Below are 25,289 nucleotides of genomic sequence, written 5' to 3'. Positions count from 1 at the left end.
CCGTTCTGGTAGAATCCTACATTAGTCGACCTTCAAAGCATTACTTCTTGCAGACCTTGCCAATTTGCTCAACTCCCTCGAAGCCACTTGTTATGAAGGCCACCTCCATCTATCGACGTAAGCTACACTGGCTTAGGGTGGAAAACCGGGTTAAATTCAAGGCACTGAGCTATATGCATAAAATCAGAACTGGCCATGCCCCTCGTTATCTTCAGTCCCTGGTCAGTCCTTATTTTCCCTCTCCAAACCTTCGCTCCGCCACTCAAGGGAGGTTCATCATCCCTAAATTCAAATTAGCTCGGATGGGCGGGAGGTCTTTTTCTTATCTTGGTCCCTCGCTCTGGAACGCATTACCCACAGCACTCCAGAACGAGACAAACTACATTCAGTTTCGCAAGTCCTTAAAAACATGGCTGTTTGACAGATAATCTGCCTCTCCTGTTTCATCAAAGCCCTGGACTTACTCCTAGTGCCTGGAAACCCTTTTTGGGTAGCTGTTGCGTATTATAAATGTATTAACTAAACTAAACTAACTAAGAAGATGTCTTGTCTCGTCCTTTATCAAAGTTCTCTCTTGGAATGCTCTCTCACCATCGCTCAGCCTTACCGATAACTTTGTCACTCAAGACATCTTCCCAGAAGCGCTTGAGACCGGTCAGATCCTCCGACTCGTATAGAAACCTACACTAGACCCAGATGACCCCGCCAACTACCGGCCCTGGAGAAGTGTGGCTCAATGGTTAGAGCGGCAGACCCTGATGCAGAGGTCAGGCCCGGGACCAGGGTTCAATTCCCCGCCTCGGCGGGTCTTGGGCTAAAAAATTCCACGGACCTGATAATTCTCGCCTCGGTGCCTATTCCAATCATGGAGTCCCACTCTGCAACTCTGGGCAATAGCTTGCTTAATCTCCACAACGGCCCCCACAACGCTAAGGATGCCTGGCCTCCACCTTGGGGGTGCCCAGGAGTGGACACCTCACAGGGAATGCCAGGATGGGTTCCACAGCGGTATTCGTACAAGCGCCTTGAGACCCTTGCTGGTGAGTAGTGCGCTATACAAGTATCAATTTACATTTACATTTACATCAATCACCTACCATTCATCGGCAAAATCACTGAAAAAGCAGTCTATGTTCAACTTCAACATCACATGAATGCTAACCATCTCCTACATGGCCACCAGTCTGGCTTCGGATCTCGCTCCAGCGTGGAGACCGCTACCTTGCACATAGTATACGACGCTCTCCTGACCACAGATGAAGATGGCTCCTGCCTGCTGATATTGCTGGACCGCTCCGCTGCCTTTGACACAGCAGACTATCTCCTCCTTTTTTCTCCACCCTGGAGTCTCCAATGGGTTTTCCTTGCAATGTCTTCACTGGTTCTCCTCTTACATTTTCCACAAACACAAGTTTGTTCACATGGACAGCTCCAGGTCCCAAGAAGATGCCTATCACCTGTGAAGTCCCCCACAATCCCATACTGTCCCTTTGCATCTTCAACGTACACATGGAGCCACTTGGTACTCTATTCACAGATAACAAAAACATTTTTAAGAGTTTGAGTAAGTAAGCAAAGGAAAGGCAACAAATACTAAGAAAGGGAAAGATTAAATAATTCATGTCAATGAATTAGAAATGCTCCAAGAATAAATCCAAATGAAAAATTATTTGTATTCCAAATACCATTTCTTCTTCCAATACCTTTTCTTGTATCCCAATATGTCATCACATTTCCACATTTTATTAATGCAAAACATATGATATAATTAAAGAATACTCAATTAAAAGATCAAAAGAAGACTCAATAGTCTCAATTATGACTAATTAATCCTTGACTGCTTTTATAAAAAAATACGTTCATGATCTTAGCTGGAGGTGAGTTAGGATGCAGAAGCCAAAATATGTCAAGGGAAGGGACAAGTTGTCCTACAGTAAAACCGATCTCACTATGAATCCAAATTTTCAATCAGCCGGTAGGCAGGCTTCTTAGGGTCATCGACACGTTTCAACCCAAAATGAAATCCAAGGACCTCATCAGGACACTCTTAAGGAACAGCGTTCTATTAGGGAGATATCCTCTTGAATCATATTTAAACAAATGGCAGGCCAGCTTAGATTAAGTGGATTCTCTGGGTCCCCATATGGGATCCAACAATAGCACTCCGACTAGAGGATAGCAGATATCCCTAGTCTAGTTAGTCACATTTATATAGCGCTTAGTCTGCAATTAGACCAGGACATCAACTAAGTTGTTCGAAGCTTGGCCACTTGCCATTGGATGTAGATGGAGTGTCCGAAGACTAAAAAAGCATTCGGAGGAGGTGGCCAGGCGGACCCAGGACCAGATCATCATCTCTGTAATGGCCTTCAATCAAAGTTAGCCACAATTTCCAACATTCCTCATTAACATTAATTAGAGAACTTGGATTGTGATCCACAACAATTCAGATTTTTTAAAGAACTGACCTTAAGTACATAGGTAGGTTCTTAAAAATCTTTACTAGTCGCAATATGCAATTAGCATTTTGTGACCATATATTGGTACATGTAGCCCCTAATAATTTGACTTAGCACCCTTCCTGATCACACATAGGAGATTGCTTCTGTGTTGTTTACGTGCTTGGATTAGTGTGGCCTCAATTATTGTTGGCCCCACTCATAAAACCTGGTGACTGTCAGCTTTTAAAAAAGGAAGCATGCGGGATGGAAGAAACAATACAAAAAGATAAGACTCGCACAGAAACCACAGAGTATCTCAAAGACCTGGATAGCATGGTATACTGGTCTACAGGGGCTGGACCAGATTAGAAGAAGGGCCCTGAGGCTCAGAAGAAGAAGAAGGCCATTCAGAAAAGCAGAATCAAAAGGACAACACTACAGGAGCAGCAAGAGATGCGTCAGTACTTGAACTAACTTGCCTTCCAACTTTCTTGGTTGTATGGTTCACGCTTACGTTAGTTAATTTACTGTTCGTTTCCCGCATCTTTGTTGTTTTCACCTTGCTTTTTTCTTGTATTTTCCTACCCTTTATCTCTTCCGACCCAGCATCTCCAGCATTGGTACTTGTGTTTGCGTAACACATCTTCTTACCAAAATTCAGGCAGTTCCTCTGCTTTTGCGTCCTGGTTTTCTCAAGCCTGGCTTGTTTTCCAGACAGCTCCTTGGCTTGTTATTGGCTGTCATCATCGCAGTCTAAGACTTTACTTGTGGGAAAAGGGATCGAAGTGCATGCATGATCCAAGTCTATCTTCACCTAGGTCTCCTTCCACCAACAGACTCAGCTTCCAGGAAGGAAGGAAGGATGTCGCGTCCTGGATGGACAACAGCTGCCTGAAGCTAAACTCGGAGAAAACAGAGGTCCTCGTCTTCGGACCCTCTCCCACTGAAAGGGATAACACCTAGTGGCCCACTGCCCTCGGCAGCCCTCCACCCCCACGGACCACGCCCGGAACCATGGCATCGTACTCGACTCCTCCTTCTCCATAATCTGACAGGTCAACACAGTCGCCTCCACCTGCTTCAACACCCTCTGCATCCTTCGCAAGAAATTTAAATGGATCTCTTCAGAATTAAGAAAGACCGTCACCCATGCACTCATAACCAGCAGACTGGACTACGGAAACGACATCTATGCCGGAATCAACAAGTCTCTGCTCCACAAACTCCAGACCATACAGAACACTGCAGCAAGATTCGTCTTCGCCATCCCTCGACAAGAACACATCTCCCAACACCTGCGCAGCCTCCACTGGCTCCCCGCCGAGAAGAGGGTAACCATCAAGCTACTCACCCATGCCTACAAATGCCTCCACAATACCGGACCACAATACCTCAACGAAAGAATATCCTTCCACGTACCCAAGAGAAACCTCCAATCCACCGACCTCGCCCTCGCCGAAGCCCTGCGCATCGGCAGAGCCAGAACTTCTTGCAGATTCTTTTTCATGTCCCTTTCTTCCTTCAACAAATAAGTATTATAATAAAAATACGAACAACTTACCTTCCACCTGCTGCCTGACGCACTTTTCCGTGTTCTCCGGATGCTGTCTCCTTCTTCCACTCGGTGCTGACTCGGGTGCAAAGGGAAGGACTTCCGCCCTACAACTTGAAGCCAACCAATCTTAGAGCTGCACCGCAGCTCCAGGATTGGCTGGAGCAGGCTGACCCAGCGCTTATATTGAGGCTAGGGGCCTGCGGCTTCAATACCTCAGCTGTTTCTCAGCCTTGGGATTGGGGGCTCTGAAGTGAGCAGGTCAGATTGGTTGGCTGTAGACACTGGCAGGGGCCTGCATTAATAGTCCAATTGCACTAATCATCCCCGCCCCTGCTATCACGCTGTAACAGCGTGAGCCTGGGACACATTAATAAAATGGTATTTTTGCCATTTTATTAATATGTATGCCTGCTACACTCGCAGGAGGCGAGGCGATGCGATGCTCCTCCGCCATAACCAGGGCCTGACTGGCCCTAGCGGGCACCGGGTATTTTCCCGGTGGGCCGCCAGGTTGGGGGCCGGTTTTGGGCCCCTGGAGTGCCATTTTTGTTACTGAGGACCGGCAATATCGGCCCCCTGTAACAAAATCGGCCAAAACAAGCCTTTGCAAACCGCTCGGTCGCACACCTCCCTCTCCCCCAGGGGGGCCGGCCGAGCAGTTTGCCAGGGCCGGTTTCGGCTCCCGGTCCGGCCCTGGCCATAACAGAGGAGCCGCTGGGAACAGGTGCCTTTGTCCACGGATCTACCGGGACACGACCCCCGCAGGCTCCCAACCTTAGTCCTGCCGGTTATCCCTGATTTGATTGATTGATTGATTTTGATAAAAATTTATATTGCGCAAAACAATAACCCGCAGGTATCAAGGCGCCTAACAATAATATCAGAAATCTGGGTCAATCATCATTACACATAGGCTTTCAGAAAGAGGCGGGTCTTTAAGGCACAGCGGAATGCCTGCAGGGAGGGTAGGGACCTACGGTCCAAAGGAAGATCGTTCCACCATTTGGGTGCTAAAGTGGAAAAAGCCCTGCCACCCCATTTTGCTCTTCGCACACGAGGGACTGATAGAAGCAATTTCCCGGAGGAACGCAAATTCCTTCCAGGGATATAGTGGGAGATGATAGAACCCACTCCAGAGTCACAGTTTCTTGCAATGGCTCTGTATGTCATGCACAAGACCTTAAAACGCACTCGGTACTCTACAGGGAGCCAGTGCAACGTTTTTCTGGCCAAGGTAGCCGATGAGCGTCTGGGAACATCCAGGACAAATCTGGCCGCGGCATTCTGGACTACCTGCAAGCGCTGCAGGAGGGTCTGCTGCTTCAGCACTGGGAAACCTCACCTCAGCCCCAACCCCCACACAACTCTGACAGTGCACCTTAGCACTGGCATTAAGCACCCCTGAAACCTGTAACCAGAATCCCAGGGCATCTCAAACCTGACCTGTAGCTCCCCTGTTTCAAAGCTCATCCCAAGTCAGCGATTCTTAACATGTGGTCCGTGGAACCCTGGCGGTCCACAACGACTACTCAGGGGGGTCCGCGCCTGATTAGAAAATTAAATAATATTAGCAGATTAAGAAAGGATTTATAAATAAAGAAGCAACATTTTAAATTTACAAAATGTTCAGTAAACGTGAATGAATCTGAAATTGTAGCCTAAAAATTAAGATGGTATCCTAAGGCTGATTGGTGGAAACAGCCCAAGTACATCAAGAAGAATTTACTATGGACCATAGGTGGGCTTAAAAGAAGCACCTGCGGTAACAGAGCCCGCATTAGGAGGAAAAAGAACAAAGGGCCATATTATCAAGAAAGGGTGATACATTATCGCCGCTTTTATCGGCAGGAAACTGCCGCTAAAGCGGAGATAATGGCCTTGATAATATGCCCTTGTGAATTCCCATAGAAGCCCAGGTTCTGGTGTTAAAAATCAAATTTAGAAACGCTCCAACCTTCTCATTAAAATTGAAAAAATGAAGTATTGTGAACGTAGTAAAATAGTTAATCAATTATTTGTTTTATGTATACTTGTTTTTGTATTTTTATGTATTTTTTTGTAGTTCAAATTGTAGAAATTGCTTAGACCGGGCATTCCCAGCTTCCACCGATTCCAAGGATGATTCAGTGGGGGGGTCACCGAGGCTAAAAGGTTAAGGATGCTGCTTTAAGTAATATGGGCTATAAACTGGCACTCAGAAAGCTGCCATCTTTCAAGCCCTGTGACGCGCTCTGCAGCTTTAGAGCCGTCCACTTCATCACTGTGGCACGGTGCAAACTTTTAATGTCTCTGTCAGCTGGAGCGTCAGTCTGGGAGAGACGTCTGTCCCCCCCCCTGCCCGCCCCCACTTTAACCTTCCTTCCCAGCACCGGGCCTGCATACGGAATGAGCTCCGACGGGAGGGAACAGATCGCCTTAAAAGCTCGGGATCATAATTAATCTTTATAGACCCGTTTTTTAAGCTTTTCTCTCGGATTCCCATTAAAAACCCGCCACCAGGAAGTGTCAGCGCGCGCAGATTTATGGGCGCTAAAGTGGGCGCCCCCCGCATGACGTGGCCGCGCGCTCGTCAAAATATAAAAGGATTAGAATGCTTAAAAAGCCTCTTTAAAGGAGCTCCTTTCCAGAAACTGCTGCATTTCCAGAATGTTCCATCAGCCGCGTGACAGCCGCTTTAGCTGCAAGACTGGGGCGTGCCCGGCAGAAGGGCGCATGGCACGAACCGTGTGACCTTCAGCCTATCCTGTGTCTGGTGCCCCAGGGGTGCCCCTGCAGGCAGAGGGCGCAGACACGTTTCGACCTGGCCTAGTCCCCTCCAGGACCCACCATGCCCTCCCTCCAGGGCCTGGGCAGGTGCCAGGATCTTTGCCATCCTCCCAGGGCCAGACAGGCCTTTTATTCCAGTGGGCATTTCACCCTCTGCTCCACCAAGGCAAAGGGGCAATGTTTTCAGGATGCCACAGTTACCAGAATGGGTGCTCAGGGCCTCATTTATGAGGTTTTGTCGTAGGACAGCGCAGCAGGTCTTGCCGCTGCGCTGCCCTAAGGCAAAAGAAAAGGGCAGGAAAGAGCTTTATCTATCAGATACGGAGCATTCCGGTCCTGTTCCCCTGCGCCCGCACACAACTCAGTCAATCAATCAGAACTTTTGTACAGCGCACCACTCACTCGTGAGGGTCTCAAGGTGCTGAGGGGGGGGGGGGGGATTTGCTGCTACTGCTCGAATAGCCAGGTCTTGAGTAGCCTCCTGAAGGTCAGCAGGTCTTGGGTCTGCCATAGGAGGATGGGGAGGGTGTTCCAGGTCTTGGCGGCGAGGTGAGAGAACGATCTTCCGCCGGTGGTCGCTCTTCGGATGTGGGGGACGGTGGCAAGGTCGGCAGAGCGTAGCTGGCAGTTCGGGGTCATCGAGAAGACCGTCAACAGACAGCTCGCCGATTTCCTCGAGACAAACGGATCCCTCGACCCCTCGCAGTCCGATTTTTGAGCCAACCACAGCACCGAGACCGCACTGATCGCAGCCACCGATGACATCAGATCCCTGCTCGACAACGGGGAAACAGCGGCCCTCATCCTCCTGGACCTCTCTGCAGCGTTCAACACTGTCTGCCACCGCACCCTAGTACAGCGCCTCAGCAACATCGGGATCCAAGAGAAGGCACTGAAGTGGATCATCTCGTTCCTCGCCGGAAGAACTCAGAGAGTCCGCCTCCCCCCGTTCAGATCCGAGGCCACCGAAGTCATCTGCGGCGTACCACAAGGATCATCACTCAGCCCAACCCTCTTCAACGTCTACATGAGCCCCCTCGCAGCCATCGCACGCCAACACAACCTCAACATCATCTCCTACGCCGACGACACCCAGCTGATCCTCTCCCTCACCAACGACCCCGCCACCACCAGAACCAGCCTCCAGGAAGGGATGAAAGACGTCGCCGAATGGATGAAGAACAGCCACCTGAAACTGAACTCAGACAAGACGGAAGTCCTCATCCTGGGATCATCGCCCTCCGCCTGGGATGACTCCTGGTGGCCCCCTGCCCTGGGCACCACTCCCAAGCCAACGGACCACGCACGCAACCTGGGCTTCATCCTGGACTCCTCCCTTTCGATGACCAGACAAGTCAACGCCGTCTCATCATCATGCTTCAACACCCTGCGCATGCTCCGTAAGATCTTCCGATGGATCCCCACCGAAACCAGGAAGACGTTCACCCAGGCGCTCGTCACCAGCCGACTGGTCTACGGGAACACCCTCTACGCCGGAACCACAGCCAAACTTCAGAAAAGACTCCAACGTATCCAGAACGCCTCCGTACGACTCGTCCTAGACATCCCCCGACACAGCCACATCTCCGGCCACCTGAGAGACCTGCACTGGCTCCACGTCAGCAAGAGGATCACGTTCAGGCTCCTCACCCACGCACACAAGGCTCTCCACGACCTGGGCCTCAAGTACCTCAACAACCGCCTGACCTTATACACGCCCACCCGCCAGCTACGATCGACCAGCCTCGCCCTCGCCACCGTACCACGCATCCGCAGAGCCACCGCCGGAGGAAGATCCTTCTCCTACCTGGCAGCCAAGACTTGGAACTCCCTCCCCATCCACCTTCGGCTGACCCAAGGCCATCTCTCCTTCAGGAAGCAACTCAAGACCTGGCTCTTCGAGCAGTAACGGACCCCTCTCCCCCAGCGCCTTGAGACCCTTCCGGGTGAGTAGCGCACTTTACAAATGCTATGATTTATTGATTGATTGGGGTGTAGAAGGTGAGTCGTCTGTTGAGGTATGCCGGTCCGATGTTGTGGAGTACCTTATGTGTGGGTGAGGAGCTTGAAGGTGATCCTCTTGTTGACGGGAAGCCAGTGCAGGTCTCTCAGGTGGAGTGTGATGTGGCTGTGGCAAGGGATGTCAAGGATCAGGTGTGCAGAGGCGTTCTGTATGCGTTGTAATCGTTTCAAGAGTTTGGCCGAGGTGCCTGCATAGAGGGTGTTTCCGTAGTCCTGCCTGCTGCTGACGAGGGCCTGGGTGACCGTTCTTCTTGTTTCGGTGGAGATCCACCTGTAGATCTTGCGGAGCATGCAGAGGGTGTTGAAGCAGAAGGACGAGACGGCGTTGACTTGCTTAGTCATGGAGAGTGTTGAGTCAAGGATAAACCCCAGGTTGCGTGCGTGGTCGGTGGGTGCTCCCAGTGCGGTCGGCCACCAGGAGTCGTCCCAGGCTGAGGGGGTGGAGCCGAGGATGAGGACCGCCGTCTTTTCCGAGTTCAGCTTCAGACGTCTGTTCTTCATCCACACGGCGACGCCCTTCATTCCTTTGTGGAGGTTGGTTTTGGCGGTGAGGGGGGCCTTGGTGAGAGAGAGGATCAGCTGGGTGTCGTTGGCGTAAGAGATAACGTTGAGGTCTTGCAGTCGGGTGAAGTGGGCGAGCAGTGCCATGTAGACGTTGAACAATGTCGGGCTGAGGGATGATCCTTGGGGTACTCCGCAGATGATCTCGGAGGCTTCGGAACGGAAAGGGTGGAGGCGGATGCTGTAGGTTCTGCCGGATAGGAAGGAGGTGGTCTATTCCAGAGCCTTGTCTCGGATCCCTGCGTTGTGGAGGCGTGTGCATAGGGTGCGGTGGTAGACAGTGTCGAAGGTGGCTGATAGGTCCAGGAGGATGAGGGCCGCGGTTTCGCCGTTGTCGAGCAGGGCCCTGATGTTATCGGTGGCGGCGATGAAGGCAGTTTCGGTACTGTGGTTTCTGCTGGGACGGGTCCGGGTGTTGTTCTCGAGGTAGCAGGTCAGTTGTCTGTTGACTGTCTTCTCGATGACCTTTGCCGGGAACGGGAGCAGGGAGATGGGCCGGTGGTTCTTGAGGTCCCGCGGATCCGCCTTGGGTTTCTTGAGTAAGGCGTAGATCGCGGCGTGCTTCCAGCTCCACGGCGCCAGAGAAAACTTCCAGCACAAAAACAATCACAACAGGCTTTTCCCTCTTTCTATGTGTGCTGCAGAATACACACATGCACACAAAGAAAAAGAAAAAACAAGGAGAAATAAAGATATTTCTCCCCGTTGTGCTCCCTTATTTCTTTTGGCGCTGCCTCAGACTCACAATTTCTTGTTAATCTGGGGTAGTGTAAAAAGATAAAACGGATGTTACTGGGAACGCCCCAGCAACACCCATGGCACGCCCCTTCTTTCTGCGTGAAAGGGGCACATATTTATAAGGCCATGAAAAGCCACGAAAGGTGGCTTTACGTGGTCTTTTAAATATGCCAGTGGCACACTGCGCCACCAGAACGTCAAAAAAGTGCCGGTAGAGACTCATAAATGAGGCCCTCAATTTCCAAAGGCACTCAAATTTCATTACCTTGTTTCCACAGGCACATGTCCACGGGAGTACCCAGATTTTTAGAACTGGGAAGGGGAACGGCAGATGCCGGGGCCATCCAAATGCCCATTCTTGGGCACATAGACGTCTCATACACAACCCAGAAACACAAGAAGCTGGAGATGCAAAATTACACAAAATAAATGCATTTAAGTAGTCAATCACTACGCTGATCGTCTCATACATGATCGACATGCACAAGAAGCTGGAGACACAAAATGAATGCATTCAGGGGTCAATCACTACGTTGATCGTCTCATACATGATCGACATGCACAAGAAGCTTGAGACACAAAATGAATGCATTCAGGGGTCAATCACTACGTTGATCGTCTCATACATGATCGACATGCACAAGAAGCTGGACACACAAAATTACTGCATTCAAGGGTCAATCACTATGCTAAACATCTCATACACGACCCACAAACACAAGAAGCTGGAGATGCAAAATTACAGCATTCAGGAGTCAATCACTACGCTGAACGTCTCATACACGATTCATAAACACAAGAAGCTGGAGACACAAAATGACTGCATTCAGGAGTCAATCACTACGCTGATCGTCTCATACATGATCGACATGCACAAGAAGCTGGAGACACAAAATGACTGCATTCAGGAGTCAATCATTACCTGATCGTCTCATACATGATCGACATGCACAAGAAGCTGGAGACAAAAAAATTACTGCATTCAGGAGTCAATCACTACGCTGATCGTCTCATACATGGTCGACATGCACAAGAAGCTGGAGACACAACATTACTGCATTCAAGGGTCAATCACTATGCTAAATATCTCATACACGACCCACAAACACAAGAAGCTGGTGACACAAAATGACTGCATTCAGGAGTCAATCACTTCGCTGATCGTCTCATACATGATCGACATGCACAAGAAGCTGGAGACACAAAATGACTGCATTCAGGAGTCAATCACTATGCCAAACATCTCATACACGACCCACAAACACAAGAAGCTGGAGATGCAAAATTACTGCATTCAGGAGTCAATTACTATGCTGAACGTCTCATACACGATTCACAAACGCAAGAAGCTGGAGACACAAAATGACTGCATTCAGGAGTCAATCACTACGCTGAACGTCTCATACATGATTCACAAACACAAGAAGCTGGAGACACAAAATGACTGCATTCAGGAGTCAATCACTACACTGAACGTCTCATACATGATCGACATGCACAAGAAGCTGGAGACACAAAATTACTGCATTCAAGGGTCAATCACTATGCTAAACATCTCATACACGACCCACAAGCACAAGAAGCTGGAGATGCAAAATTAATGCATTCAGGAGTCAATCACTAGGCTGAACGTCTCATACACGATTCACAAACACAAGAAGCTGGAGACACAAAATGACTGCATTCAGGAGTCAATCACAACGCTACAACTTTGGGTTGCCGTTAAAAGCAGAGACGTTTTAAGACATGGGCAGAGTGGGCAATGTTATGTCGACTATAAACTTGCACTCAAAAAGCTCCGAAGTGGTCTCCTGGGGAAATGAAATGTCTCTCAATTTGACCTCTCCACATCAGATTTTTCTATCTAAACCTCTCTCCTTCTCTGCTTAGCTCTACCTTGGACTTTGTCCCTCTATCCTGTGTCATTTCAAGGATTTTCGCAGTCCAGAGCGAGACATATTTCAATTGTTTTTGTGTGACCCTGTTAAAGTTTAACATAAAATGTGTTTGGCATCATGCAGCTTGAATTAGCAGGAAAGGATCACTGACAGAGTATCGGAAACAGAAATATCGTGTGAACAGAATATCACGTCAAAAATATCGAGAACCGAAATATCGAGAAGGTAAGTGCAAATAGGTAGATTTACTATTCTTAACTCCACATATATGTACCTTGACACTATATATCTATATAAATAAAAACAAACGTATGTATGTCTGTCTGTCTGTCTGTTTGTCCTTTATGCATTACTACACCATTATCCGATCGCCATGAAACTTTGGGAAGTTGTGGAGTACACTCCCACAAAGGTTTCTGGCATACATTTTTTTAAATATTGGCCCCCCAGGGCCCTCATAATCTTTCGAATACTGATGTACGCACAAGACGGAAAAACAAAAAATCGTGTATCCACAAACACTCGAATAAATAAATAGAATTAAAACAGCATTCATCCGATCGCCAGGAAACTTTGGGAAGTTGTTGAGTACAGTCCCGCGAAGGTTTCTTGGATAAATTTCTTTTAAATATCGACCCCCCATGGCCCTCATAATCTTTCGAATACTGATGTACGCACCAGACAGAAAAACAAAAAATCGTGTATCCACAAGCGCTCGAATAAATAAATAGAATTAAAACGACACTTTGAAATGTTTTCCATATTAAAATGAATAAGTTTCAATAAAAATGACACAATGTAAATTGAATGTTATCATAACGAGTTTCCTTGAATTTCCTTTCTTCGGAGATCGCAGCAACGCACGACGGGTAAGCTAGTATATATATATTAATAAACAAGGTGTTTTCCTTACCTGTGGCGTGTGCTCCTGTTTCCTCTCCGAGCGGAGAGACCCTGGATGAATTAAATACAGCCTTGGCCCTGGCTGGTGAGCGATGCACCCCCAAGAAAGCGCGCCGGACTCTGCCTAAAAACGGGACCAACAACAGAAGACGGTGAAAACCAAGCTCTGGCAGCGGCGCCACCAGAGACCAGACTTTGGAATGGGCCCCAGACATGCTCGAAAACAGCATCTACGGGGACACAGGCATTATTAAATTTCAAAAATTAAGTGCGACATCGACCACCGAAGGTTCAAGATTAGAAGGCCCAAGGACGCACTACAAGGACCAGAATGCTCGATATTGCAGACCGGAAGAGTCACCCACCTGAGGGCAATGAATAATGGAGCAATTAAGGGTCAGGGTGTGTCTGGGAGGCCATCCGATGTCAAAGGCTCCCCCCCTCTCCTCCGAAGAAGGCCGATGCGGCCGAAATGCATCAGGACAATGGAGCCGGTGTGAAACTAATTTTAATAAACGAGGTGTTTTTCTTACCTGTGGCGTGTGCTCCTCTGTTTCCTCTCCGAGCGGAGGGACCCTGGATGGAATATATATATATATATATATATATATATATATATATATATATATATATATATATATATATATACATATATATATATATATATAAATATAGGGCCCGATTCACAGAACTAACTTAGGACAAAATCCTAAACTTACTACTTTTGGTATTCACAGAAGTTAGGATTTTGTCTTAAGCTTGTCTTAAGTTTGTCTTAAGATAGACTTAAGACAGACTTAAGACAGACTCAAGACAAAATCCTAACTTAAGTCTGTCTTAAGTCTGTCTTAAGACAAACTTAAGACAAAATCCTAACTTCTGTGAATACCAAAAGTAGTAAGTTTAGGATTTTGTTTTAAGTTAGTTCTGTGAATCGGCCCAGAAGTGTCATGGTACATATAATGTGGAGTTATATATAGTAAAACTTTGCTTACCCGTTGAAACTTACCCTCAAAATATTTTTGTCCTCTGTATTCTTGACACAATATTTAGTCCACATAATATATTTTTCAGATCTTTCGTCTAAACACCAGCAGGAAATTGACAATAAATTAAATTTTTTCCTAACAGGGGCCCCCAAAATATGCCTTTCCTGGGGACTCACAAATTCCTTAATATGACACTGTTTAAAAGTGGTCCCCCCTGCATTTGAATATTTCACTAATAAATATGGTGGAAACCCCCTGAACAGACACCTGAGGACAGCTGACCTGGTCTCTGGCAAGAAGTTGGCCTGGACGGTTTTGTCCCAGGTGGCGGCTCTGCCACTATAATTTGGTGACCAGATCTTCACAACCAGAAGTAGAGACATTTCACAAACATAGAAGTAGGCCCAGCCGAGGTTCCTCCATGGGAGCAGAGGAGCGACCCGACACAGACACACACGTACACACTGCTGGGCAGAAAGTGTCAAAAACAAAATGGTAAGAAAATGATTTTATTACTATTTTATTTTTGACACTTTCTGCCAACAAACTGAGTGTGAGGGCAGGGCGGGCCTGTGCATCACTGCTGCCAGTGACTGGCAGCTGTGAGGAGTGGCCACTTAAGTTTGCATTGCGCATGTTGGTAGGCCGGCTACCCTGAAACGGCCAACCCGACATGCTCCATTCAAACCTCTCCAACCCTGCTGTCTTGGAGAGCTGGGTTGGAGGATAGCAGGTACAGACCAACAGTGCCATTTGGAGCGAGGAGCCAGCCCGCTCCAGCCAAAGCGTCTTGATTGGATGAGAGTTGGCTGTAAGCTTTGCATTCAGAGAACTCACTGTCTGCAGAACAACCAAGAAGTACTGCAGAACGAGCAAAGGAGAGCCACAAGATTGCTGCCAACTGCTCCTGGGGTACCTTCTGTACTTTGCAGGCCCTTTCCAGTGCAGTGATCCATTTGTGGATGTCATCCCCAGTCTGATAGGGAGGGACAATCTTGTTTAGGTTTCTATGGTCATAAGACCTATCCCTACCGCTAGGAATATTGCTGCCACCAGGGGTTTCTAACCCCATCTTCTTTCTCTCTCTCTCTCTCTCAAGAGCTAGGGTCTCTTTCTCTAAGGAAATTTCTTTCCTTCTTATCCTAAGCTTGACTTCTCTCATTCTAGCTTCATGTTCCCTCTTCTCAGGAGAAGTTCTTCTCCTATGAGCAGAGGCAGAGGACCCTATTGATGTATCAGAATGCTCAGATTCCACTGAAGGTGATCTTTGCCTTCTAGGTACACCACCAGGTCTACGTGGGGGGGGGTGGAGGGAGGCGCATGTTGGCCCACTTCATCTCCAGGTAGTCCTGTGTCTACCAGGGTGGGTCCATTGACCACATCCTGGTCTGCATTAGGGGTGGGCAGACATTTCCATTTCACCCATGGAATGCGCGGACATTTGCCCTTCCACCTTCCGCAAAGAAGGCGGAAAAACAGGGCAAATTTTCGCACACTCGAGGGGCGGAACGGAAGTTGGCCAACCGCCCGCCAGCCTCCCGCCAGCCTCCCGCCCGCAATATTAAAAATATTAAGGCCAGAAATAAAGTTTAAAAGACTTACCTTAACGCGGGGACATCTCTTCCTGTATCGCGCATTCTTCTTAGAAACTGCGCATGCGCGGGAGCCTGCGCATGCACATTCCTGGCGAGGAAATTTGCGGAGAGGCACGGAAATTGGTTCAATTTCCGTGCCTCTCAGTGAAAGTCCATTACGCGACTTCCGCCCACCCCTAGTCTGCATCCTCATCATCTTCAGAGTCCTGGTGGGAAACCCCACTAGGGGCCTCTTCTGTTGATGGTTGCCCCCCCTCCCATTACCTAGTCTATCGGGATCTGATGCTTTTTCTAAGGCATCTGCCACTAAGATATCTATCAGGTGTTGGGTGGTGGGACTTTGTCCTTGCCTTAATTTTCTTATGGCACACAAATCTCTTAACTCTTGGAAAGAGAATGTGTCATATTTAGATGTCTGCACATGGCTGACAAATGGCAGAGAGACACTAGCTCCTGCCCTTAAGGCCATGACTAGTGTGGTGTGGTGTGTGCACCTACCTACACTACTTGGTTTTCTACTAGAACCTCTCTAGGAGTTGTAGTCAGGGTGTGCTACGCCCTTAACACCTACAACTTCTAAGTTCAGTAGAACTTATGTATTATAAGCTTGATTTATATGTACCTACTGGTACCTTAATGTGAATTTTCAAATGATATTCTCAAGATTATTTGGTAAAACAATGCAAGCTCTTATCCCATCCGCTGCACACCAATTTGAGAAGTTCGCCTGGCATATGATGTCCACTATTCTAGTGGGCACCTTGCACCAGTCTAATCAACCCTTATTGATGGTGGTTGTAAAATCAACTTTATAGAAAGCTATCCTAGGGGTAGCTGTGGAGAGCAGCCTTCAAGCTAAGACTTAGAGGCGAGTTAAGCAAGTTGTTTTACCAATTATAATCTCTTGAATGACCAAATGAAAGCACACCACACAAGGTATATATCAAATATATATGTATTCAATCTAAACACAACCCCTCTGGTCTCTTTATGAGGTCAGAGGTAAAAGTACAATACAAGGAACTTAATTAGAATACAATAAGTTGCACATTATACGTTATGCCCAAGGGGCCTCACAAACCATATACTAAAATAGTGGTATAAGAACCAGGTCAGAGTTAGAAAGCAGGCCTAGGGCCTGTAGATCCACTGGGGCTACCTATAATCACCAAAGGTTAGGATGCAGGAGGCCCACGGGGGACGCGTGCAGTGTCTAAACACAGCCACGGATCACCATTGACTTTCTATGGAGAACAAACAAGTTACAATTTTAAAGATTAAGGGCACTTCTAGGTGAACTACGATGGAACCCTTTTAGACTAGGACACTTCGAGAGTCACCTCACCCAGGGAAGCCGGATGCATAGGTGTCTTTTGGTGTCGGGTTTCGTCGTCTATTCCAATAGAGAGCTGCGAAGAAATGCTGCAGGCGACCAGAGGAAAAGTGTCTGGGTGGATCGGAGATGTGAAGAACCTGAAAGCAGAAGGGACAGAGTCTGGGTCACTAGCCAGTGGCCAGGATGGCGAAGAGAATATGCCAGCCGATGTTGGGTGCTTTCAGGTGAAAGAGGTGAAGCTTGTCTCTTCAGCCACGAGGACTAAGGGGCTTCAACGACAACCAGGAGCTGGATTCGAGCTGATCCACAACGGATCTAGTTGACTGCGGTGTCGGAATCTGGGCTGGACCCAACAAGCCTTGGCAACAGCAACCCACGCAAGATGTCAAGATTTGCTTTGGTGCAGACCAGCAAGGTCTGAGGAACTCTTCCTGTGGAGAGGAGTGAGAGCACATCTGGAACAACCAGGAAAGCTCAAGAAATCAAAGATGGCCCTTCGTGGGAGCTCGCTAGCCAATGGACTAGGAACCGCAAAGGGGCCTCAAGCGGAAATGCACAAAGCAGGCCCACGGGACACTCGTGGAGTGTAGGCCTCTGAGCTTCAGTGCAAAAAGTGCTCGGGGCAGGGGCTTCAAATGCTCCAATGCACAACTTCGGAATACCTCGGGAAGTAGGTGCAGTTGCAAAAATGCAGGATGTCCAGGAGTTCCGGTCCCACATCTCTCGTGTCCGCCACAGGTCTCAGCTTTGCTGGGAGCGCAGGTCAGCGTCAGAGGTGTCTGGAAGTTCATGTCCTGTGTCACAGATTCTTCGGGATCCAGCTGGAGCCTTGAAAATGCAGACTGGCAAAGATGATGTTGGTGCCTGTTTGGACAGGGTGGTTACCCCTTGACCACAAGGGAGATTTCGGCCGTCTTCCAGTCAAAATGGAATGTGGAAGGTCCAAGATTTATGTATCAGAGTTTCGTCCAGGGTAATCTTAAGTCTCAGGGACTGGGCTCCTATTCTTAGAGCAAGTTTAGGGGTTGGACTAACTTTAGGGTCCCACCTATGGAAGGACCTGTGGAGGGGGTGGTTACACCCCTTCCCCTTTGTCCAGTTTTGCGCCAAAGCTGGGACAGAGTGCCCCTAGCAACCGGTTTGAACTGGGAAATGCATGGAGCACTTTGTGTGCCCCAGGCAGTGTCTGAAAAGCATTCACTGAATGCAACCCACCCTGCCCCAATACACTAAAACCTGTTTGGGGAGGTGCTGGCACCTCCTTGGACAGGAAACCTATTGTCCAGGCCTCCCATGCCGGAGTTTCGTCCAGCAGCAGTAAGGCAGACTCGTGTCTGTGGCAGCAGCATCCATTTTGTGATGCTGAGGCTCTGTTTAACTTTAACCAGGTTTACCAGTAACTACATGTCTTCTCCCTCTAGAAGGGTGGAATGCTACACCTGCCGCCAGAACTGGCGGGGGGGGCTTGTAGTATTCCAAAGTGTTTGACACCTTACACGACATGTTTTGATAAAGCCAAACCAAAGTTAGCATTAACCGCGAGGATTTATAATGCACTTAAGAGTATATGGTATGGCTATATCATAGAACAGCTATAAGGAGATGGTTCCGAAAGCTGCAGACGGGCTCAGCTCATGCTAGAGCCTCATCTCACACAAAACCAAGCACTCTGCCTCCAGGATTGTCGAGGCCTGCCATAGGAGTGACTTATAGGTTAATATGTGTCTATATATATATATATAGATATAGGTATACTGTATCTAAGTAAGGGGTGATTACACCACCTTACCCAGGCTGGCATTGCAAACCTGTGGTGTCAGTTTGGAAGGTTAACCAGGGGTGGCACAATACATGCTGCGGCCCCTGGTAGGCCTAGGGTCCACTTATGCCCTGGGTACCTAAGGTACCATAGACAGGGGCACACGAGGGTGACCCAGTAACCAATCTAGTATGTACCTAAAGTACATGGTATCAATTTAGAGAGAGAACAGCCAGGCCGTGGGCCTGATTAGCAGGGCCACAGCCATACTAAAGTAAAAAAAACAGTGAAACACAGCAAAAAGTGGCGGTAACCATAGGAAGCAGACCCTACTCTCCTCCACTTGTGTGCACGCCTGTGAGTGCATGGGGTGTGAGTGAGTGTAACAGGGAGTTTGACTCTTTAATCCTTTGGCAACCCACTGTGGAGCTGGCACCCCCCATCACAAGGATAAGCGAGAAATGCTTCTTGGTAAACACAGGAAAGAACATTCATTGAAAGAAAACCAAGTCTACAATGACTCTTAATGACTAATGGCAAATGTCTGCCTCTAATTGTATTAAAACATAATTGTGAGGGTAAATCAATACAGCAGTCTGCTGCCAAATATAAGCCATTTGGACCTGGCATGTGAAATGCCATCACAATCCCACAACAAACTTAAAAGAAAACAAGTATGCAACACCCAATCTGTAATCGGTTTCTGAATGCCCATGCTGCTCTCATATTACTAGAAAATAATGTACCACATTGGAGGGGTGAAAACAAGGCCATTAATGCACAGAGACAACTGGCCCTTTCTCTGGCTGCTGCTGCTAATGGATTCCTTCTTTTGTCCTGCAACTGTGGGTAATGGACTAGAATTAAGCGACAGAGGAGCACCGGATTATGCGGCAGAGTTGACTAAATTATGCGGCAAGAAAAGGCACATTATGCGACATAATGCGGCACATTTTATGATAGGATCACTTCATTTTTTTGTCATTTTTACACGTGGTAATACTGTCTGGGCAAATATTTCACCTCATTAGTTTCAGACTAACAGCCAAATACAGAAATAAGCAACTGAAAGATGACCAGTTAACCTTCACAAAGAGCCTTCCACTGCGCATGAATATGTTGCTACATTTTTGTTTAAATCTGTAGATTATGCAGCAGATAATGGGTTATGTGGAGAATGTGGCCAATCCATAACTATGCAACAAAAGCATTAGCATCATGCAAGAAAGGGGGGGCGGCGGAGTAAAGCAGTCATATTCCGGCTCCCCACTGAACCCTCCTGCACAGGGTGTCCTCAGTTCTGAGCCCACCTTATTCCAACGCCCAGGAAATGGGACAGCACGCTGTCTGGGCATGGGTTGCATCTCCTGGTGACCAGTCAACCTTTGCAAAGGGCCTTCCACTGTGCACAACACGTGTTGCTGCGTTTTTAGTAACTTTTGATCTGTTTCAGCTAGAAACAATTTCTTTTGTTAAAATCTACAGACTATGCAGCAAGTGAGGGATTATCTGGCAAATGCGGCAAACCTATAATTATGGCAAAAATGTTGCAGCCGCACAATCGCATAATTCCAGAGGCCCTGGTAATTTTTCATGTACACTCCCACACATCCTACTGGATTGGGGGAGGGTGAATGACAAGATTGACAGAGTGACGTCCCTATCAGAGAAAACGTCTGGTAAAAGGTGGCCCTGTGGTGTTTTTGTTGTGGTGATGGCCTCGGGATGGTTAGAAAGCGCTGGTGTGGCGGTTGTTCCTCATTCTTGTAATCACTGCACCTTGAGTTTCGATCTCATTCCCCTCCTCTCCATGTCTACGTCTGGAATTAAATTAAGATGGAGCCGCCACCCATTGATTAAACTGTGCGATGAATGGTCATTGATTTTTGATTTTTTTCGCGTGCTGTAATTCTGTTGTCAATTTTACTGCGCAGCACTCTATGGGCCATTTTGGCGCGGATCACACTCAATAAACGGATGAAGAAAGCACGCCCTCTTCTGTGGTGTGTCCGTCGCTGTGTGAAACATATTGTGCTCTTGCGTTGCGTGGTCCCCTCTGCTCCCGTAGCGCTTTGCCCCACAGCCTCGTTTTCACAGCACTGTGTGCTTATTTATCTGTTAGTAGCAAAACCAAAGGGAATGATGGATGGAGTGTTGAACATTGCAAGCACTCACCCCCAGTCAACTGATCTGGGTTTAATCCATCATCATTCTTTAGCTCACTCCACCACCCCAGTTCAGACATGGCCATATGCAAATCAGTCTTGACCCTGTGCCTCATGGGAACCGTCCAGCCCGAACTGCCAAGCCATGTCTTCCCTGGACCGGAAACAAGCTTCCTGGGACCGGATGTATGATGTTACAACGCACACTTTTACAACGCCTACCTTTACAACGTGGTTTTTACCACGCATACCATTACAACGCATAGCGCTTTGGGGTGCTGGATAGTGAATAGTTTAATTTACTATTCCAACTCCAGTCCCCGTGGATAGTAGGAAAGGTTATTGGATAGTAAATTAACCTATTCCCTATCCTAGAGCGCCCCCCAGAGCAATGCGTTGTAAAAGTTGCGTTGTAATGGTAGGTCGTTGTAAAAGTTTCGTTGTAAACGTTGTATACCCCTGGGACCGGTTTCTGGCTCATTTGCCCTCATCAGCCAGGATAGCTTGACTCCAGTGGCAAAGTGAGGAAGGGACCCACGTCTGGGCATACCCTGCCAACTTAGGGTGAAGATATTTATCTGTACTTGACACCCCGTTACGCTTTCCTGTACCCCTTAAGTCCCATCCAATGACAGGCCAGGGTGGAGCAGCATTTTCACTCCACGGGCCCCCGACACAAACTTGACAGGCAGCGAAGGGGCCCCTCTGTGGCCCTTCCTGTCCAGGGGCAGCCTTGTCCACAAGCTGCTCAACGATGGTAAATGCCCAGTGCAATGAATGTGGTTCAGTGGACAGGCCAGAGCAAAGCAGCGTGCGACTGACCGCGCCCCAGCCCTGCATGTCTGTCAGAAGCAGCGCTCTGTAATGTCCCCTGGCGAGTTACCTATTTTCTCTTCCAAATACCATACATTCTGCATCCGAAATTAAAAATACATTGTAAGTAATGGAGACGGGGTAAGGGGATTTATAGAGCGTCAAAGAAATGTTGACAAAGTCCTTCTTCGTGTGTCTTATTATCATAGGCTGTAGGCAATTGGGTTTCGTGGCATTCTCGAGACTTCCAGCCAGTCCGGGCTTTTTAGCCAACAACGCTTTGCTGGAATTGCCGACCCACCCGTACAATGTTAAAGGCAGTGTTAGAAGTCCCAGAATGCAGTGCGCTCGTGGCTAGCATAACAGGAGGGGCTGAAGGCTGGCACAGGCCACGAGGCCGCTCTCAGCTATGAACACATGTACAAGGCGCAGGTGTGTGCTGGAATGCATTTTAAAACCTCTCTCCCACCCACGGTTGAGCTCCTGGGCCCGATTCACAGAACTAACTTAAGTCAAAATCCTAATCTTACTACCATTTTGGTATTCACAGAAGGCACTTACTCATTTTGGTATTCACAGAAGGCACTTACTCATTTCGGTATTCACAGGAGTTAGGAGTCCTAACTTTACTACTCCTAAACTGAGAAAAATCCTAACTTTAAGACTTTCGGTATTCACAGAAGGCATTTAGGAGTCCTAAAGTTAGGACTCCTAACTTCTTTGAATGCCGAAATGAGTAAGTGCCTTCTGTGAATACCAACATGGGTAAGTGCCTTCTGTGAATACCAAAATGGTAGAAAGTTTAGGATTTCGTCTTAAGTTAGTTCTGTGAATCGGGCCCTTGCTGTCAGGTGTCTGTCACCCTAAAAGAGTCCAGTATGTAATCCTTTCTTGGAGGTTAAAGGGTGAGAGGATGTGCATTTTGGGGTCCCCTTTGACTCGCATGAAACACACAAGAACTTACTGAATTATGTTTGTGTGGGTTTCTCAAGGACAGACCAAATATGCCTTTCAGCGAAACCTTGGTGACCTCCCCCACACACACACACACACATATCTTTCTTGTGCCGAGAAACCCTATGGGTGTAAGTCAGCTCTAAAAATGGCTTACCTACTCTACTCTACTCCACCCTATCAAGCTTTAATGTGACACCAAAGTATTACCAAATCCACTCACTTCTATAAACAAGCATTTACAAATGCAATAAGTCACGCACTTGCAAGAGTTTGTGCTATTGGCATTGTAAACGACAATGCCTTTTATTTGTGTAGAAAAACTCTGTGCCTCGGCACTCTTAATGTCCTTGATCTAGTCTTAGCCAGTAAGCATAATCTTCAAAATATCTATATAGCAGCTCACAAAAAATATCAATCTAAATAGTTAATTCCAAAATAGTTTTAATTATCCAATGCCAAAGCTCCACTTAGCAATAAGAAATCATATCTCAATGATTTACTAAATCAGTCCAGCGCGGGAAGGACGCACATGGGACGGGGGCATGGAAGAGAGACAGGCCATGTGTGAGCGGGCACAGGCTTCAACGCTGCGTCTCCTCTGTGGCGCGGGGTTTACCTCCGGGCACCGCTTCAATCAGCAGCTCCTATTAACCAGTTTCAACCACTTCTGGTGTGGACAGGTGTTTGCAGTCTTGAAAAATTCCGCCTCTAAACTTCATTGGGCACAACAGGCCCCAGCTGTTCTTCCGAAGGTGAATGTTGGCATCAAAGGTCACCCGTGCAGCCGATTGTCCGTGGCTGCTCTGGTGAGTGTGGGTTGTTGATGGTAGGAACTGGTCAGACTGGTGTCCACTGGAGGTCCCTCACGATCCAGAAAATCATTGGGTTAAAATACAGAGCGACACTCGGGCTCCTACTTGACGGCGGCATGGGCCTGCGGTTCTGCTCCGCACCTCGTCAGCAGAGTGGAGAGCATGCTCATGTACGAGTCTGGATGGGCGGGGCCTAAAGGAGACAGGGAGGGAACAAAAAAGCCTCACTTTCAATAGAAAGTGAGCCTTTAGCATAAAGTGTGATGGGCGCCAATTAAAAGCATGGGCAGAGCTTCCACCCCACTTCAGAAGTCGACTTGACGACAATAGATCTCGCAGAGCGAGCAGCGCATGCGCTGCAACGCTAGGCGAGACCTAAAAAGACTGTTTCGAAAAATCTACAAATAACCCTGGCATGGGTTAGATGTGTCTAAAGAAGCTTGCACACGTCTTCTAACATGGCACGAAATGAGCAATTACATGGCTGCTGCAACACGTGGCCAGTGGCCACACACAAAGTGAGCAGGCACCATACACGAGTCTCGGTATTTGCACACGTCACCTGGTTCTAGCCATCTCAGCTCAGCTGGAGTGGTCGCTCACGAGAGCTACTACGACCCTCTGTCTCAATTTTGTAAATACGTATTATGTATTTCTGTAACCATGATCGCTCCGCCTTTTCTAAATATGTAATCTTGAGTGAATATGTACCTTGTGAAAATGTAACTCTCACCACGAGTAACTGTTGTACATATAAGTAGTGATACCTACTACCGTGTTACTCTCTTTCCTTATGTAATTTACTCTTAAAGCGCTCGGACACCTCTGGGTAAAGTACGCGCTATACAAAAATGCATAAATAAATAAATCTAGTTCCAGCTTAAGAACAGTCAGGGGCAGCTGGTTCATGCTCTCCGAGCACTGCTGCCTGGTTATGAGGCCCTTGGGCACCACCTGCTGGAGCTGGTGGTGCGGCGCACTCAACTACTGATTGGGAGAAACCAAGCTCTGAAGAACTGGGTTATTTAAGACCCAGCGGCGCCAGGGGCACTCCCAAAGTCTTCGGGTTCACCTGTCTTAGAATACAGAGACACGGAAACTTCTTGGTGGCGTCAAAGATCCAATTTATTGGCTGCAGCCAGTAACAGAAGTCCTAGAAATCATCACGGTATGATTTCTCAGGAGACTGCTCAATTTTACACAGCAAGTCATCCCTTTTTATGCCAAACATTATGCTTCAGGCAAACATTCCTTGTTTACAGTTTAACCAATCACATGTTTCCACAACTAAAGTATCGCATGACGACAAACCCACTTTTCAGTTGCCCAGCCCATGATCAATCATTGGTCAAACCCAACATTCTTCTTTAGACAGGTCAAACGAACCCATAATAAAAAAGGCCACAACCCAATCATAAATAGACCATAAAGAAAGGAGCAGAAACAGGTGAGAGTAGGATAAGGCATATTTGTGTGCAATAAAACTTTACGATGTCCTGTGCTCTGATCCTTAATCTTGATCAGCTAAAGGGCAGGAACTGGTTTTACAAGGTCAGCTTCAGGCAACAGGGTCAGTTCACTCAGGTCAAACAGGAGTGAGCACGAACTGGAGCTAAGGTGTACATGTACATAAAAGACTTGTTCAGCCACAGTCATCGGACTATGTGAGGGCAACCACAAAATGGCTGCCATACACAAAATGGAACCCAAGGGTTCAGAACGAAATCCCTAAATACATAGTGAATCCATCAGTCTAACATGACGAAAACACTCATACTTGCCGCACTAACTAGTTACGGTTCGCTAATATAAAATTCATAACGAAACCATGACCTTTATGGAACGGGTTCAGAATTCACAGAACCTCAGCTCTTCAAGAGAGGGGGTGGTCTGGCACAGCAGAAGAACTTTTCTGGGATAGCATGACCTCCCATGAGAAGGTAAAGGGCTCCTTTAGAGGTGCGGCTGAAATGCCTCAC

General features: G+C 47.7%; 1 pseudogene; it reads left to right on the top strand.

The window, feature by feature from the left end:
- Positions 1-23,040: 23,040 nt before the first annotated feature.
- Positions 23,041-25,289, top strand: part of LOC144785316 (forkhead box protein F1-B-like) — a 123,549-nt pseudogene continuing 121,300 nt past the window's right edge.

The sequence above is a fragment of the Lissotriton helveticus genome, chromosome 10 (assembly GCF_964261635.1).
Source record: "Lissotriton helveticus chromosome 10, aLisHel1.1, whole genome shotgun sequence".
Lineage (NCBI taxonomy): Eukaryota > Metazoa > Chordata > Amphibia > Caudata > Salamandridae > Lissotriton > Lissotriton helveticus.
Note: the sequence above shows the minus strand (reverse complement) of the source record. Positions and strands in the feature narration are given on the sequence as shown.